The 15,621-nt window shown below is 41.3% G+C and overlaps 1 protein-coding gene and 1 non-coding gene across 10 annotated transcripts in view; one reads left to right on the plus strand and one right to left on the minus strand.

The window, feature by feature from the left end:
- Window positions 1-15,621, plus strand: part of SCMH1 (Scm polycomb group protein homolog 1) — a 211,157-nt gene that overhangs the window by 138,456 nt on the left and 57,080 nt on the right. The gene's annotated exons all lie outside the window — the stretch shown is intronic.
- LOC129405204 (U5 spliceosomal RNA) lies at window positions 10,563-10,678 on the minus strand. The gene has a single exon (XR_008630387.1). It is a non-coding gene; the product is annotated as a U5 spliceosomal RNA (small nuclear RNA).

Here is a 15,621-nt window from a genome sequence, read left to right on the forward strand (position 1 = left end):
ACTGAATATTTTTCCTTTGTAAAAGCTTTAATCAGAATAAGGGGATTTCTCATCTTCCACAAAGATAACATTTCTTTATTCAAGTCAGTGGAGATATACAGAATCTGTTCTTTTTTTTTTTTTTTTGGGGTCACACCTGGCGATGCACAGGGGTTACTCCTGGCTCTGCACTCAGGAATTACCCCTGGCCGTGCTCAGGGGACCATATGGGATGCTGGGATTTGAACCCGGGTCGGCCGGGTGCAAGGCAAACGCCCTACCCGCTGTGCTATCTCTCCAGCCCCAATACAGAATCTGTTCTAAGGAAAGATTTTATGTGTGTGTGTGTGTGTGTGTGTGTGTGTGTGTGTGTGTGTGTATGCACAGCAGAGCCTGGCAAACTCCCCGTGACATATTTAATATGCCAAAAACAGTAACAAAAAACGTGCTCTTCGTGTTCCTGGAGCGAGCAGATGCCATTGGGCTACTCTAGCACGCGACAGAGACAAATGAAGATGTTATTGGTACCTGCTCGAGCAAATCGGTAAACAATGAGATGACTGTGATACAGTGATATAGTGATACAGATATATATATGTGTGTGTGTGTATATGTATATGGATACATGGAGGTGTACCTCAAAATTTACTCACCTATACCTCAAAGAATACCTACAGTACCCTCCGAGTCTAGAGGATACTGTAGTCTCAAACTTTTGTCTAATTTAATCATCCTGAAATACAGTTAAAAAATTGTTCATGATTGGGTTTCAGTCATATAATGTTCCAAATGCCCATCCCTTCACCAGTGTACACTTCCCACCACCAATGTCTCTAGTTTCCCTACCGCCCCCCACTTCCTTCCGCCTGCCTCTATGGCAGGCACTTTTCTTCTTTCTCTCTGCAGAGTCACACTTATTTAGAACATTCCTTGAAAGAGAATGTAGGCTACAAAAATTTGCTTAACCTTTTTTGTATCTGTCATCTACTACTACAGTAAACTAATTACTTTTCATAGTACTGTTTAGAAGGATGTTTAATGATCACCATTTTAATAAAGAAGGAAGTTAACATTTACCAAGACTATACATGGTTCCAAAATATGGTGGCAGATGCTTCAGTACATTATCTCAGTAAATCTCATTAACTCCTCTGTGCTGGTTATACTACAGCCTTGATTTTCAGGAAAAGAAACAGATTCATAAAAGAGAAATTAGAATTAAAATGTGTTGAGTTCCCAAATTATAGCAGAGTCAGTGCTTATGGAATCCACATCCTCAAAGTTAATCTCAGTTGCACTCATAATAACCAAAGAAGTGAAGGGATTTCCGAGGACTTGAGCCTAGACTCAGGTTTCTGACTTCATGATCCATTTTTCCATTTTCCCACATTTCCCTCTTCCTCAAATGAGGATAACCCAGAACAAGTAGATAAATGAGTCTGAGATAATTTTGAATACTCGCTAAATGATTTAATTAATAATAAGGTACTTTGAGTGTTGTGAAGTGTGATTCTCAGATGAGGAATGATTTTGGAAATATATGGTAAAATCTGCCCTAAGGGATCGGAAAAAACACCAAGGCCCTTTCTTCACTAGGTTGGGCTGAGTTTAAAATGTGTGCTATCGCTCTCTGCCCAGACGAGATCCGGCGCAGCCTCACTTGAAACGGCACCTCTGCTCTTTAAAGACTATGATCCTGGAGGGCTTCTAATCACTTTGGGCACCCAGCGGCTCCTTATAGAAATGCATCTAGACTGTGAACTGAGCTACCACCCCATGCCTCCCCGGGAGGGGAAAGGTTTTTCTCTCTCCACTGTTTCTTTCCGTGGGGGTGACGGCAAAGGCAGCAGCGGCACCCACGTGGTGACCACCATCTTCTAGAACCCACTACCCAGAGGTATGAGTTTGCAGTGACATGGCGCGCAGGAGATCTTGGGATGGGGGAGTTACTGGCACGCTCTCCACCCAGACAAGATTCGGAGCAGCCACACACGAAACTGAACTGAGCTAAAATATCAGAAACCCAAAAACCTCATGTATTCTTCATTCTCAGCAATAGAAAACAAATTATCAAATGATGCCTTTTCAGCAGGTTTGATTGTTGGGGGGACATTCTAAATAATAATAGTATTCTGTTGTGATATTGAATGTATCCAAAGTATAGAGAGAATAAAGTGAAGATCACACTGGTGGGGGAGTGGGAGGGGGCGTATACTGGGGTTCTTGGTGGTGGAACATGTGCACTGGTGAAGGGATGGGGATCTGATCATTGAGTGACTGAGACTTCAACCTGAAAGCTTTGTAACTTTTTTGACGGTGATTCAATAAAAAATAAATATTTAAAAAAAAATTTTTTTAAAATGTGTGCTAGGCATAGAATGAGAAGCTGAAAGGTACAAGGCGAGGGAATAACTCAAGGCCTGAGCACCTGCCTTGTACATGAGATCAACTTTCCAGCCCAGGCACCACCTCATATGTCCCAGTTTAGTCCAGTGACTCTGCTCTCAAGGAGTCCTAGTGCCATTTTGAAGAGTTTAACCTTTAGTGTACTGCAGCCAAGTGTGTGCCACCCTGGTCACTGCAGAGAACAGCAGCAACAAAGGAAAGGGGGAAGATAGGTAGGTAAATAATATCGCTTTTAAATAATATTATTTATCATTATTTTGATGGTATTATTTCAATATTAGTGAACATACATTTTTAAGGTACTAATACCTAGTTCCTGCCTATCTGCACCAGTTCTCTGTATTCTAGGATAGTCACTACCACCTGTTCAGCCATTAAAAATGAAATATAATCATTCTCACAAGGAAGAGAATTGAAGAGAGGACCTATAATTTTATAATCAACTATGCTAGTTGAGACATAGAAGTTTTAACTTAAAAAAAAAAGTAAAAGGGATTAGAAAAACCACTTAGGGCACCCCTGCCCCCCCAGCCCCCTGCCCTCCCCCACTCTCCCCCCCTCCTTGTGCATTTTAAAGAATCTCTCCTTTCTTCTTGGTGTAGCCGATCATAATCTGGCTTGTTTACTTCCTGGAAGCCTCTTTGGATGGGAGCATAGGAGTTTATGGTGCTTGTCTGGTTACCTGTACTCTAGTGACAGTGTATCATACCATGCCGTTTCTACTTATTTTTCACATGTGTATTTTTAAGAGGACTGGAGTGATAGCACAGTGGGTAGAGCGTTTGCCTTGCAGGTGGTCGACCTTGGTTTGATTCCTCCCTCCCTTTCGGAGAGCCCAGCAAGCTACCAAGAGTATCCCGCCCACATGGCAGAGCCTGGCAAGCTCCCCGTGGCGTAGTTGATATTCCAAAAACAGTAACAACAAGTCTAAAAATGGAGATGTTATTGGTGCCCGCTTGAGCAAATTGATGACCAATCGGACGACAGTGCTACAGTACTACAGTATTTTTAAGAATAATATTAACTTATGAATAATATTCTTTTTTATTGAATTACCATGAGATACAGTTACATAGCTGTCATGTTTGAGTTTCAGTCATACTGTGATCGAACACCCATCCCTCCACGAGTGTACATTTTCCACCACCAATGTCCCTGGTTATCTCCCCCCTCCCCATCCCACCTTTCCCCCTGCCTCTATGGCAGACAATTTCCTTCTTTCTCTCTCTCTACGTTTGGGCATTATGGTTTGCAATTCAGATACTGAGAGGCCATCATGTTTGGTCCTTTATCTACTTTCAGCACATATTTCCCACCTCAGCGATCCCTCCAACCATCACTGACTTAGTGATCCCTTCTCTATCCCAGCTGCCCTCTTCCCTGGCTTATGAGGAAGGCTTCCAACCATGAAGCAATCTTCCTGGCCCTTGTCTCTACTGTCTTTGGGTTTTAGTCTCATGTTAGACTGCGCATAAATGAGTGCAGTCATTCTGTGTCTATCCCTCTCTTTCTGACTCATTTCACATAGCATAATACTCTCCGTGTCCATCCACCTATAAGCAAATTTCATGACTTCATCTGTCCTAACAGCTGCATAGTATTCCATTGTGTAGATGTTTTGAAACTATGAATAACATTCTTCTCCTGACTAGTGCCTATCCAAGCAAAACAGTGTTAATTTTATTTTCTTTAATAACACTAAGGAGTAATTGGGTTTTCCTTATCTTATTTTTCCCAGTAACGTTGATTGACCAGGACCTGTTTTTTTCCCTCCTTCCCTGCCCCCCGACCATTTTTATTGAGTTCCTGGATCTTTAGTATGTTTATCACACTTTTCTTGTATACATTACTCCAACGCCATACCCATCATTGAAGAACCAGCTTCCCTCTGCCAGTTATCCCTCTATATGTATAGTCCTAAACATTAAAAATTCCTAGTCAGAGGGAGTACAGAGATGGTACTTGCCTTGCATGTTTACCCAGTTTGAATCCCCAGCATCCCTTATGGTCCCTTGAGCACCACCAGGAGAGATTCCTGAGCATTGAGCAGAAATAAGCCCTGAGCACAATTGAGTGTGGCCCAGATGCCTGCCCCTTCCCATAATAATTTCATTCACAAATACATATTTAGTTTGAACTGCATATTGACCAGTATATATGTTTTGTACAGCAGAAAATATTATTTTATTAAAAGAGATAAAATAGAACCAGAGAAATAGTATAAGGGTTAGGATACTTGCCTTACAAGTAGCCAGCCCCAGTTCTGTGTCCATACCACATTGGTCCCTTGTGTGCCAAGAGTGATCTCTTAGCACAGAGCCTAGAGTATGCCCTGAACACTTCTAGGTGTAGCCCCCCAAATTAAAAAAATTTTTAAATAGATTTGATCCAGAAAGATAAAACATAGGGTAGAAAAATGGGGCTGACTTTGACTCTCTCTTGTAGCCTGTTGAGAATTGGATATTTTTTAAAATCATAAAATTCTCATAGAACTTTGCCAAGGTTTTTTAACTGTCTGACAATATTGGTTGTTTTTAGTGGTTGGTTTTGTGTTCATGTCTGGTGGCATGTAGGGGTGACTCCAAACTCCATGTTTCTCAGGAGTTGTTCCCAGTGGTGCATAGGGGACCATGTAATACTAGGGGTTGATGTTAGCATATTGAATACCCATCACAGCTGTATTATGAACAACATTGTAAACCACTGTGTTCAAATAAAGCAAAATAAAATAAATCTGTCAAAACAAAAACAATTCTAGGAAAACCAAGGACTTGGTGTCAAATTAAGTAAATAGAATAATTGGTGGGAGACCACACTATCATCAGAGTAAGCCAAATTTAAGTATAGATCTTTGTTCATCACACTTGTCAACAATAGTTAAAGAAGCATGCCATGTTTAAAAAAACAGATGATTGGAAAAGAAAATGTGGTAGAGGCCAGAGACATAGCTTGAAGGGCTGGAGCTTATGCTTTCCATAAGGTTTTCCATATGCCCTTACAGGGCATACATTGTTTTCTGGCACCACATGATGCCCCAAACACTGCTCTCTCTTTCATACACACAACAGCAGAGCACTGGGATGGCTCCCGAGCACTTCTGGGTATGGCCCCCAAACAAACCTTAACACCAACTCTCTCTCTCCCTCTCTCTCTCTCTCTCTCTCACACACACACACACACAACACACACACATACACACACACACACCTGGACTATTATTCAGCCATAAAACAGATGAGTACATATGACTTTCATAACAGCATGGATATTCCCGGGATTATGTTAACTGAAATAAATCAGAATTAGAAAGACAAATACTGTGTGACACGACTCATTTGTGGAATATCAAGAGACAAATTAACAATGAGACAAAAGCAAATCCCTTAGACCTTGGCAACACAAGCATACGATAGTCTCATTTCTAGGATTTTACTTCATTTCACTTGCTAATTTATCTTTGCCATATAAGGAACTTACGTACAGGTTCCAGATATTAGGATGTAAACGTCTTCAGTCATTCAGTCTGCCTACTAAATATAGTAATAAGACCTTTAAAAAAACAGATTAAGCTGATCCATCTGTATTTCTGTTTCCATCCTCCATTTGCTGCTCATCGCTCTCCAGATGCTCTTTAGCACCCCCACTCAGTGAGAATGCTCTTCCCCGAAACCCACTGCCCTTAGGATTGGCAAAAGCTTCTGTCTTCATTGTGCCCTTAGTTAGTCTCTCAGTACTTCTACAGTTGATCCATTCCTCCTACCTGATTCTGTGTTTCAGCCACACCTGGCAGTGCTCAGGGGTTACTCCAGGCTCTGCACTGGCGCTCTCGGGGAACCATATGGGATGCCACTGGGGATCAAATCCAGGTTGGCTGTGTGCAAGGCAAGCATCCTACTTGATTTGCTATCTCTCTGGCCTCAGTTCCTCCTTGAGATACTCACTTCTCTTGGCTTCTGGGATATATAGCACGATAGATACTCAAACACTTCACACTTTCAGTTCCTTTCTCGCTATGTTTTCTTAATCCCCTGTCATTAGGACTAGATACATGCTGTCAGCTCAACTGAAAAGATGTATCGAGTATTTCTCCACTTTTTTGTATACTCTTGGCTGTCACATTGATCTCAACCACATGAACCCTTGTGTGAACTAGTCAGTGCCCTGCTTCCATTCTTGCCTTTCTATAATCTGCTCTTCATTGGCTATCCAGAGTGATCTTTTAAAAGTAAATGCAAGAACCCTGGACTGTGACTTAGTTGTAGAGAGCCTGCCTTGCAAGCATGACGCTGTGAGGACTGTTGCCAGGACCACATCCCACATTGCCAAATGTGGTTCCTGGCTCCACAATTGCGTGTGATTTCCAGCACACCACAACTAAGTCTCTTGGCCACAGCCAAGCATACAACCCATTGGCATCACCAAGGAGAGTGGCAAATAAATTAGGTCACGTCCTTACAATCACCCAGAAGGCTCCTCTCTATGATCTGATCCCACCTACTTTTTTTACTTTATCAAGTTTAATTAAAATTGAACTATTTGGAATTTGAACAGCCCTCTTCTCCATAAATCAAACATGCATTTGTATTTTTTTAAAATTTTTATTAGTGAATTATCGTGAGGTACAGTTACAAACTTATGAACTTCCATGTTTGCATTTCGTTTACATCCCTCCACCAGTGCCCATTCTCCTCCACCAATGTTCCCAGTATCCCTCCCACCACACCCACCCAAACCCCCACCACCCCAGCCTGCCTCTGCATCAGGGCATTCCCTTTTGTTTTCTCTCCTGTTGGATGTTGTAGTTTGCAATAGAGGTATTGAGTGGCCATCATGTTCGGTCTATAGTCTACTTTCGGTACGCAGCTTTCAACCCGAGTGGGTCCTCCCAACATTCTCTACTAGGTGTTCCCTTCTCTATCTGAGCTGCCCTTTCCCCAAGCGTATGAGGCCAGTTTCCAAGCTGTGAGGCCGACCTCCTGGTTCTTATCTCTACTACTCTTGGGTGTTAGTCTCCCATTCTGCTACTTTATATTCCACAGATGAGTGCGATCTTTCTATATCTGTTTCTTTCTGACTCATTTCACTCAACATGATACTTTCCATGTTGATCCTCTTATATGCAAATTTCATTACTTCATCTTTTCTAACAGCTGCATAGTATTCCACTGTGTAGATGTACCAGTGTCTTTAACCAGTCATCTGTTTTTGGGCACTCCGTTTTTTACCAGATTTTGGCTACTGTGAACAGTACTGCAATGAACATACAAGTGCAGATGTCATTTATACTGTACCTTTTTGCCTCTTCAGGGTATATTCCTAGGAGTGGTATTGCTGGGTTGAATGGAATCTCAATTTCTAATTTTTTGAGAATCGTCCATATTGTTTTCCAAAAGGGCTGAACCAGTCAGCATTCCCACCAGCAGTGAAGGAGAGTTCCTTTCTCCCCACATCCACGCCAACTCCCATTGCTTTTGTTTTTTGGATGTGGGCCAGTCTCTGTGGTGTGAGATATCTCATTGTTGTTTTGATCTGCATCTCCCTGATGATTAGTGATGTAGAGCATTTTCTCATGTGCCTCTGAGCCATTTGTATTTTTTCTTTGAGAAAGTTTCTGTTCATTTCATCACCCCATTTTTGGATCACGTTGGCATTTTTCTTCTTGTAGAGTTCAACCAGTGTATATCCTTGTATATCCCTGATATCAACCCCTTATTGGATGGGTACTGGGTGAATATCCTTTCCCATTCTGTAGACTGTCTTTGTACTTTGGTCACTGTTTCTTTTGAGATGCAGAAGCTTCTTAGTTTAAGATAGTCCCATTTTACTTATCTCTGTTTTCACTTGCTTGGCCAGTGGCATGTCATCTTTGAAGATACCATTGTCCTCAGTGTCATGGAGGGTTTTGCGGACCTTGTCTTCAATGTACCTTATGTAATCCCACCTATTTTTAACTCCACCACATATCATTAGATCTTTTATTCACCTTACTGCAATTTTTCCAGACTTCTTTATTTTATGTTTGAAACTTTACTTAAACACTGTGATTTACAAAGTTGTTCATAATACAGTTGTTTCAAGCAGTCAGTGTCCCAACACTAATCCCACCACCAGTGTGACCTTCCTTCCACCAAACTCCCCAGTTTCCCACTGGGCTGTCAGTCCTATGAAATTAGGAGGTGTGAGGGGCCACATATGCCATGTTTGTGACCACATGCTCCAAGAGCTGTGGAGCTGGGTCGATTCATCAGCTTGTCATCTCTTAATGACAGCTTCATTGTGTAGCCGAGAGGCTGGGCTGTTTAGACGCCAAGGGATGTTGGGCATGGGTGGGATGCTAGGCCTCTTGGCAGGGTGGAGACCTGACCCACTCCCATCCCAGAACCCCAGAGTGGCTCCAGAAATCCCAGCCTAGAGACCGGACCACTTGGGGCATCTCAGTGGTGGCGTTTCTTCAAGATTTCTTTATGTAAACAAGTCAAGCTCGTGATTTTTCAGAACCTCTGTGCCTACTATTACATCTTCCTGGTACACGCTGCCCTAGATCTCACATCTAGGTCAATGTCACCTTGAAATCTTGCCCAACAGGTCTTGCTTGCCTGTCTCTCGTTTTCTCCTCCTTTCTCTAGCACTCCTTCCAGTGTTACTATTTCCTCCAGGTTCTTATAAGCCAATGTACGTATATACTTGGGCACCATACGTATAAGATCTTTTCCAAAAACTTTTAAATATGACAACATTTGAAATATCAAGGCCACACTCGGATGAGTCCTAAGCATGAAGGAACCAGCAGAGGAATCCAGGTGTGCGGGACCCAGGGCTGAGATCTCCAAGCCTGCTCGGATCGGGACTGGGCCTCCTCCACCCAGATCCCCCATTTTCCAGGATTTATTATGGATTGATATTATCAATACCCTTAGTTTGTTTCTCTGTCTACCACAGATAAATACAATTATCCTGTTTTTGTCCTTCTGTGTGTGACTTACTTCACTCAGTATGTTACCCTCCAATTCCATCCAGGTTGCCCATGAACTGCATGTCTTAATTTTTTTCTTATGACTGCATAGTATTATGTATAATATATATTATAGTATTATACATATATATCACAGTTCTATATCAATTCATCCATTGTTGAACATTTGAGTCACTTCCTTATCCTGCCTATTGTACTACGAGTTGCAGTGAATACTGGTATGCATATATTCTTTAGATCTGGGGTGGAATACATATCTAGTGGGATAACTGGGTCAAATAGAAATGGCATTCTTACTTTTTTTTTGAGAGATATCTGTATTTTTTTCCATATGGGTTGAACCAGATGAAATTCCCGCCAACAGTGAGTGATGGTTATGGTTCCTTTATCACATCCCTGCCAGTATTGTTTCTGGTGTGTGTGTGTGTGTTTGTGTGTGTGTGTGTCTGTGTCTGTGTCTGTGTCCGTGTATCTGTGTGTATGTGTATTCTCACCTTTGACACCGCACTGCATTTTTATTCATGTTTTGCCATACTAAGTAATAGTGAACACATGCATGTGCATATTGACCATCCATATGTCTTCTTCATGAATGTTTCTATTTCTTCTCCCCATTTTTGGATGGTGTTATTGGTTATTGTTGTTGCTGAGATTTGTAAGTGCTTTATAGATTTTGGGTTAAAATGCTATTAGTCTTTTATCTGAAAGATAGTATTCTAGTATTTTCTCCCAATCCGTAGGGTGCATTTTAATTTTAGTCCAGGTTTCTTTTGCCATGCAAAACCTTTTTAACTTCCTATAGTCCTACTTGATGGCTTTTGTTATCTTTGCCAATGGACTTGGAGTTGAAGACATCTCTGATGTCCAGATCCTGTAGACTTCTGGCTATGTTTTGCACAGGTGCTTTATAGTTTCTGCTCTTATTTCTAGGTCTTGATCCACTTTGAATTAATTTTTGTGTTTGGTGTGAGATATATATCAGGTTTCATTTTTTCGCAAGTGGTTATCCAGATTTCCCAGCATCATTTGTCAAGGGGTTTTCCTTGCTCCACTCTATGAACCCTACCCCTTTGTCACAGGTTAATTATCCAGGTATGTGAGAATTTATCACTAGGATCTCAGTTCTGATCCATTGGTCTGTCAGCCTATCCTTATCCTAGTACCATATCATATTAATTACCATATATCTCCCAGATTTTTTTTCAGCCTTGCAAACACAAGGCCTCAAAAAATTGGGTTAAGACTCAAAATTGTTTCTCTCCATGGAAATCTTTAGCAAAAGGTGAAAGATTTATACAATCTGAAGAGAAATCAGAGTATTCCCAGATTCTTCCTTTTCCAGGATGACGTTCACTACTCGTAGGGTTTTATGCTTTCATATCAATTTTAATAGTGTTAATTCTGACTCTATTTTTTACTCATACATATCCAGTTGTTTAATATACTGACTCTTAATTTGGGTTTGCCTGATGTTACCTTGTGATTAAATATTGATTATTAATTTTTAATAGAAATTCTCTGGAAAAGACATCTTGTCAAATCATACTGGAGATCCATGATTACTTATCACACTGTTGCAGTCCCTTTGATTACTACTTTTCCCTTGTAATTAGATAACCTTGTGGATACATACTTGAAAACTACAAGTATCCTGTTCTCATCAGACGTCCAGAATTAATTATTGCCCACATTGCTCATTTCTCATTTCTTCCACTATTATTCCCTCATTTCTTCCATTATTATTTCGGTTGTTAATTGGAATTTCTGCTGTAAGCAAGAACTTTCCCTTTGCTACTTTTCTTTACAAGTTCACTTGGTAACATCAGCATGTGCTTGTAGATTGCTTCGTTCAATGATAATTTGTTACCTTCAGTATTGTTGTCTGGGAAGGACCTTCCCAAGCTGTGCTCAGGACTCCTGAGGGCCCCACCAGCAGTTCTCAACCAACCAAGCTAGTGGTTCAATGAAAACACCCCAGGATTTGTGCTCCTGGGACCCTGTAGTGCCACCAGGAATTGCATGTGTCACCCTGGAAGGGCCTCTGGTACTGCACCAATGATGCTTAAGGGACCATGTAGTGATAGAGATCAAACACAGGTCGGGCCATGCTACATGTGCCCTAGCTACTGTACTCTCTCCTGTCCCTAGTGTCTGTTCTGATGCACAAATTTTCTAGATATTTTTAGTGAAAGCCTCTTGAGGTTGGCTCCTGTGTGCTTTTTCTTCTTTTGAGGGGGACTTTGGGTCAGGAATAACTCCTGGTGGTGCTCAGAGAGCCGCATCTGGCGTGGGGGAGCAAACCAGGACTGCAGTAAGCACGGCAGGCTCCTCGCTTCCCGCCTGCACCGTCTCTCCACACGCCCCCCCCCCTTAAAGTTCGCATAGTTTTAGTTTTAATTGTCATAGACTCATTATTACTGTACAGTATTATGGAATCTCAGGAATTTGGTATATGTGTGTAATTGTTATTACTCCCACCACCAAAATTCCAGTGCTACCCCTCTGCCAAAGTGACCCCCTTCCTGAGCCTCCCAGCGCTCCTCTTTGGCACCCCCGTAGTTTTCTCTGAGTCTAGGAGTTAGTAAGCGTGCGTGCATGAGTGCATGCGTGTGTGTGTGTGTGTGTGTGTGTGTGTGTGTGCGTGTGTGCGCCCGAGGGGAAGGGGGTTAGCTTCTTTAGTTATTCATAATCCAAATCTGAGAAAAAACATCCAGTAATTGTCTTTCACTTCCTACAGTCCCCTCAGATCTCATCCATTTTGCCCCAAAAAGGCATAATTTCATCTTTTTAAGTGGTAGAGTTCTGTTACTATAGAGACTAAAGCTTCTTTATCTAGTCATCTGTGGGTGGAAGTTTTGGTTGACTCCATGTGTGGGCAGTGAAGAATCTTGTGAAGAATATACCTATGAACACAGGGGTGCATTATTCTTAAAACAGTATTTTAAATCAGTATTTAATTAATGCCCAGAAACCATATTGTTTGAGTATATGAGTCTCCATTTTTCCCCTGTGGGCTTTTGATATGTCCACATTATTTTTTAAAATCCCTATCTGACTTTCTGACCAATGTTGACCAGGTACATCTTGTCACTTCGCTGTGTCAGTCCTTAGACCCCGAATTGTAACCAATTCTATAAAGCACATATCCTGGGCTTCTCAAGATTATCTTCCTCTAGAAAAGGGATCATGGAGTTTCTTACCTTAGATTATTGGGCAAACTGAGAATTTACTGAATTTCTGTTTGGGTTTGGTTTTGGTGTAGGGACCATGTCCAGTGATGCTCAGGGATACTCCTGTCTTGATGCTCAGGGTCCATCCAATAACCTAATGGATGCCCATTGTGCTTATGAATAGACTACATATCTACATTATATCCTAAATGTCCATCCAAATGGCCTGTGTAGAGTCTCACACTGACTTCCTACATGCAAATTATGAATGCCAATCCTTTGAGCCATATGCCCAGTCCTAATTGTAAAAATTGATGTTGCAAGCTCATTGACATAGAATCAGAATTTCCTTAATTTCTATAAAGAGACATCTTTCCTCCTAGGCTGCTTGAGAGAGTGAATGGCAAGAATTCATGACTCTGCTATTTTCTCCCTTCTCTGAGTCTTGCTTTCTTCATTTATTGAGGAAGATGACCATGTCATCTCTCAAAAGATTATATCAAAGGCCACATGAAAAACCACAAATGCACAAGAATTTTGAAAAAGCATTATTGACTGAGGTACTATTTTTGCCAACTTTAGAATCATCAGAATGTGTTTGAGAATCTACCTATCCTCCAGCCTTTTCAAAAATAGGACAGTTATTAAAGTAATTAGTTGCATTTGTAAAAATAAGAAATGATTGTGTTTAAATGACAAGCTCAAGGTCACACCATAAGATACAGAACTAAAATTAAATTCCTGGTCCCTTGACATCAACCAAATTTTTTTTAGCTAAGATAATTAAGTTAGAATGTAGTAGAATGGGGTTTCCCAATGCGAAGAACTTTAAAATCTTGGAGCCCATGAGAATAGTTTTAAAAATCCATTATTAAGAAGCTTTTATGGTAGTAAAAAAAAAAAAACCTATTCTCATTAATAAGTATTCAAACATGACCTCCATGACCTGATATTTCAGAACTGTTAACTATAATTCGTTAATTTCTTCTGTCCAGATCATTCAGGTCATCCAGACCACTTCTTTGCTAGCTGACATCACAGTCTTTTTTTAGTGAATAATCATAAGGGGGAAAAAGAGAAGAAAAACTAAATGCTAGAAGGGCTGGTGAAACCCTATTCACTTCTCTCTGTTTCTTTGTTATTCTGCACACAGGTCCTAAGGACCAATTAAGCATTCAGTACCTGGCATGTGACAGAAGGAATTCCAAAGTTAATCCATGCCCAGTTAGTCCATTCCAGAGACTGTTCCTGGAGATAGGAGGTGTAACATTAGAAGTTTTTTTGTAATCATACTCAAGTAAGACCATTTGGTATGCTCAGTTACTAAGCCTTAGGCACAGGTTAAGTAGAGCTAGGTACCATTGGTTTCCCCCCTCTCCCAAGGCAGATGTGTTAGAAACAGAGAAAAGTAAGGAAATGATTAAACATCAATTGTCTATCAGACCTTTTGGTATCAAGAAAGAACCTTTACAATCACCATTACCAATCAGCTTGCACCTTTTCTTCTTGTAGCTACAATTTTTTTTCTTTTCTAATTTTTTTTTTTTTTTGCTTTTTGGGTCACACCCAGCGATGCTCAGGGGTTACTCCTGGCTTTGCACTCAGGAATTGCTCCTGGCAGTGCTTGGGGGACCATATGGGATGCCGGGGATCGAACCCAGGTTGGCTGCTTGCAAGGCAAACGCCCTACCCGCTGTGATATCACTCCGGCCCCCTTGTAGCTACAATTTTGTTTTAACAATCTAAGAGTTTGTGTTAAAAAAAAAAAAGAAAAAGAATCTTTATTTATGTGGGCTACTTACTATAATCCTATTAGAAATTAACTTCCAGAGGGGCTGGAGTGATAGCACAGCGGGTAGGGCGTTTGCCTTGCACGCGGCCGACCCGGGTTCAAATCCCAGCATCCCATATGGTCCCCTGAGCACCGCCAGGGGTGATTCCTGAGTGCATGAGCCAGGAGTGACCCCTGAGCATCGCCGGGTGTGACCCAAAAAGCAAAAAAAAAAAAAAAAAAAAGAAATTAACTTCCAGAATGTTTTAACATAACACAGAAGCACACATTATATTAATTCTTTGGGTTGGGCCCTAACAGTGCCTGGGAGGTATTTCTGGCCCCGTGCTCGGGGGACGCCCAAGGTGATCAGAAGACCCCAGTGCTAGGGTTGGCCATGTGCAAGGCAAGCACCTTTGCCACCCTGTACTATCTCGTTGGTCCCTCCATCGCCTCTTAGAGTGATGATACCACACATCTAACCTCTGGAAAATTAAGAGAACAAGTGAAAAATGCAAAGGACTTTAAAATATCGTTATCAAGTGTATGTTCCTATGTTTCTTTATCTTGGTCATTTTTCTCAAGTGAATCGCCAATCTTTTCACTGTGAAGTTTTGCTTCTTCATAGATTCTGCGTGTTATTTTCTTTTTCCTTTTTCTCTTTAGTGATTGAGGTCTGCTCCTGACTCTGTGGCCAAGCCAGGTCCCAAGGGAGCTCCAGAGCAGTGTGGAACTCTGGGCTAGATCCCGGGTCTCCGCATACGGAACATTTGATCTCATGAATGATTTTTCCGGCCCTGGATGTTATTTCCTGATGTGTGTTTTGCGTATCTTTCATCTGGATTTCCTTTTTTGATGTCCCCCACCCCCTCTTTTTCTTCCTTTCTCTCAACCTCACTCTCATTTTCTTATTTCTGTCTCTCACTTCCTCTCTCTCTCTCTCTCTCTCTCTCTCTCTCTCTCTCTCTCTCCCTCTCTTACTCTTACTTATACTCTTGTTCTCTGTTCACTCTTGCTCCATCTAAATTGCTCTTGCTCTTGTTCTTATTATTCTTATTATTCTTGCTCCCTTTCACTGACTCACTCACTCACTCTCCACTCATTACCCTACTGACTTGGTACTCTGGAAACCAAGTGGTGCCTAGACTAAAACAAGGTGTCCAGCATGCAAAGGATGACCTCCAGCCCTCCAAGCCATCTCCCACACCTGCTATTTCCTTTTCTTTATAAAGTTTTCTTTTGACAGGCAGACATTTTTGTTTTAAAATTAATTATAATTAACATTTTACCAATTGATTTTTTTTCCTTTTTTAAATGAAATA

Source organism: Sorex araneus, chromosome 5 (assembly GCF_027595985.1).
Source record: "Sorex araneus isolate mSorAra2 chromosome 5, mSorAra2.pri, whole genome shotgun sequence".
NCBI lineage: Eukaryota > Metazoa > Chordata > Mammalia > Eulipotyphla > Soricidae > Sorex > Sorex araneus.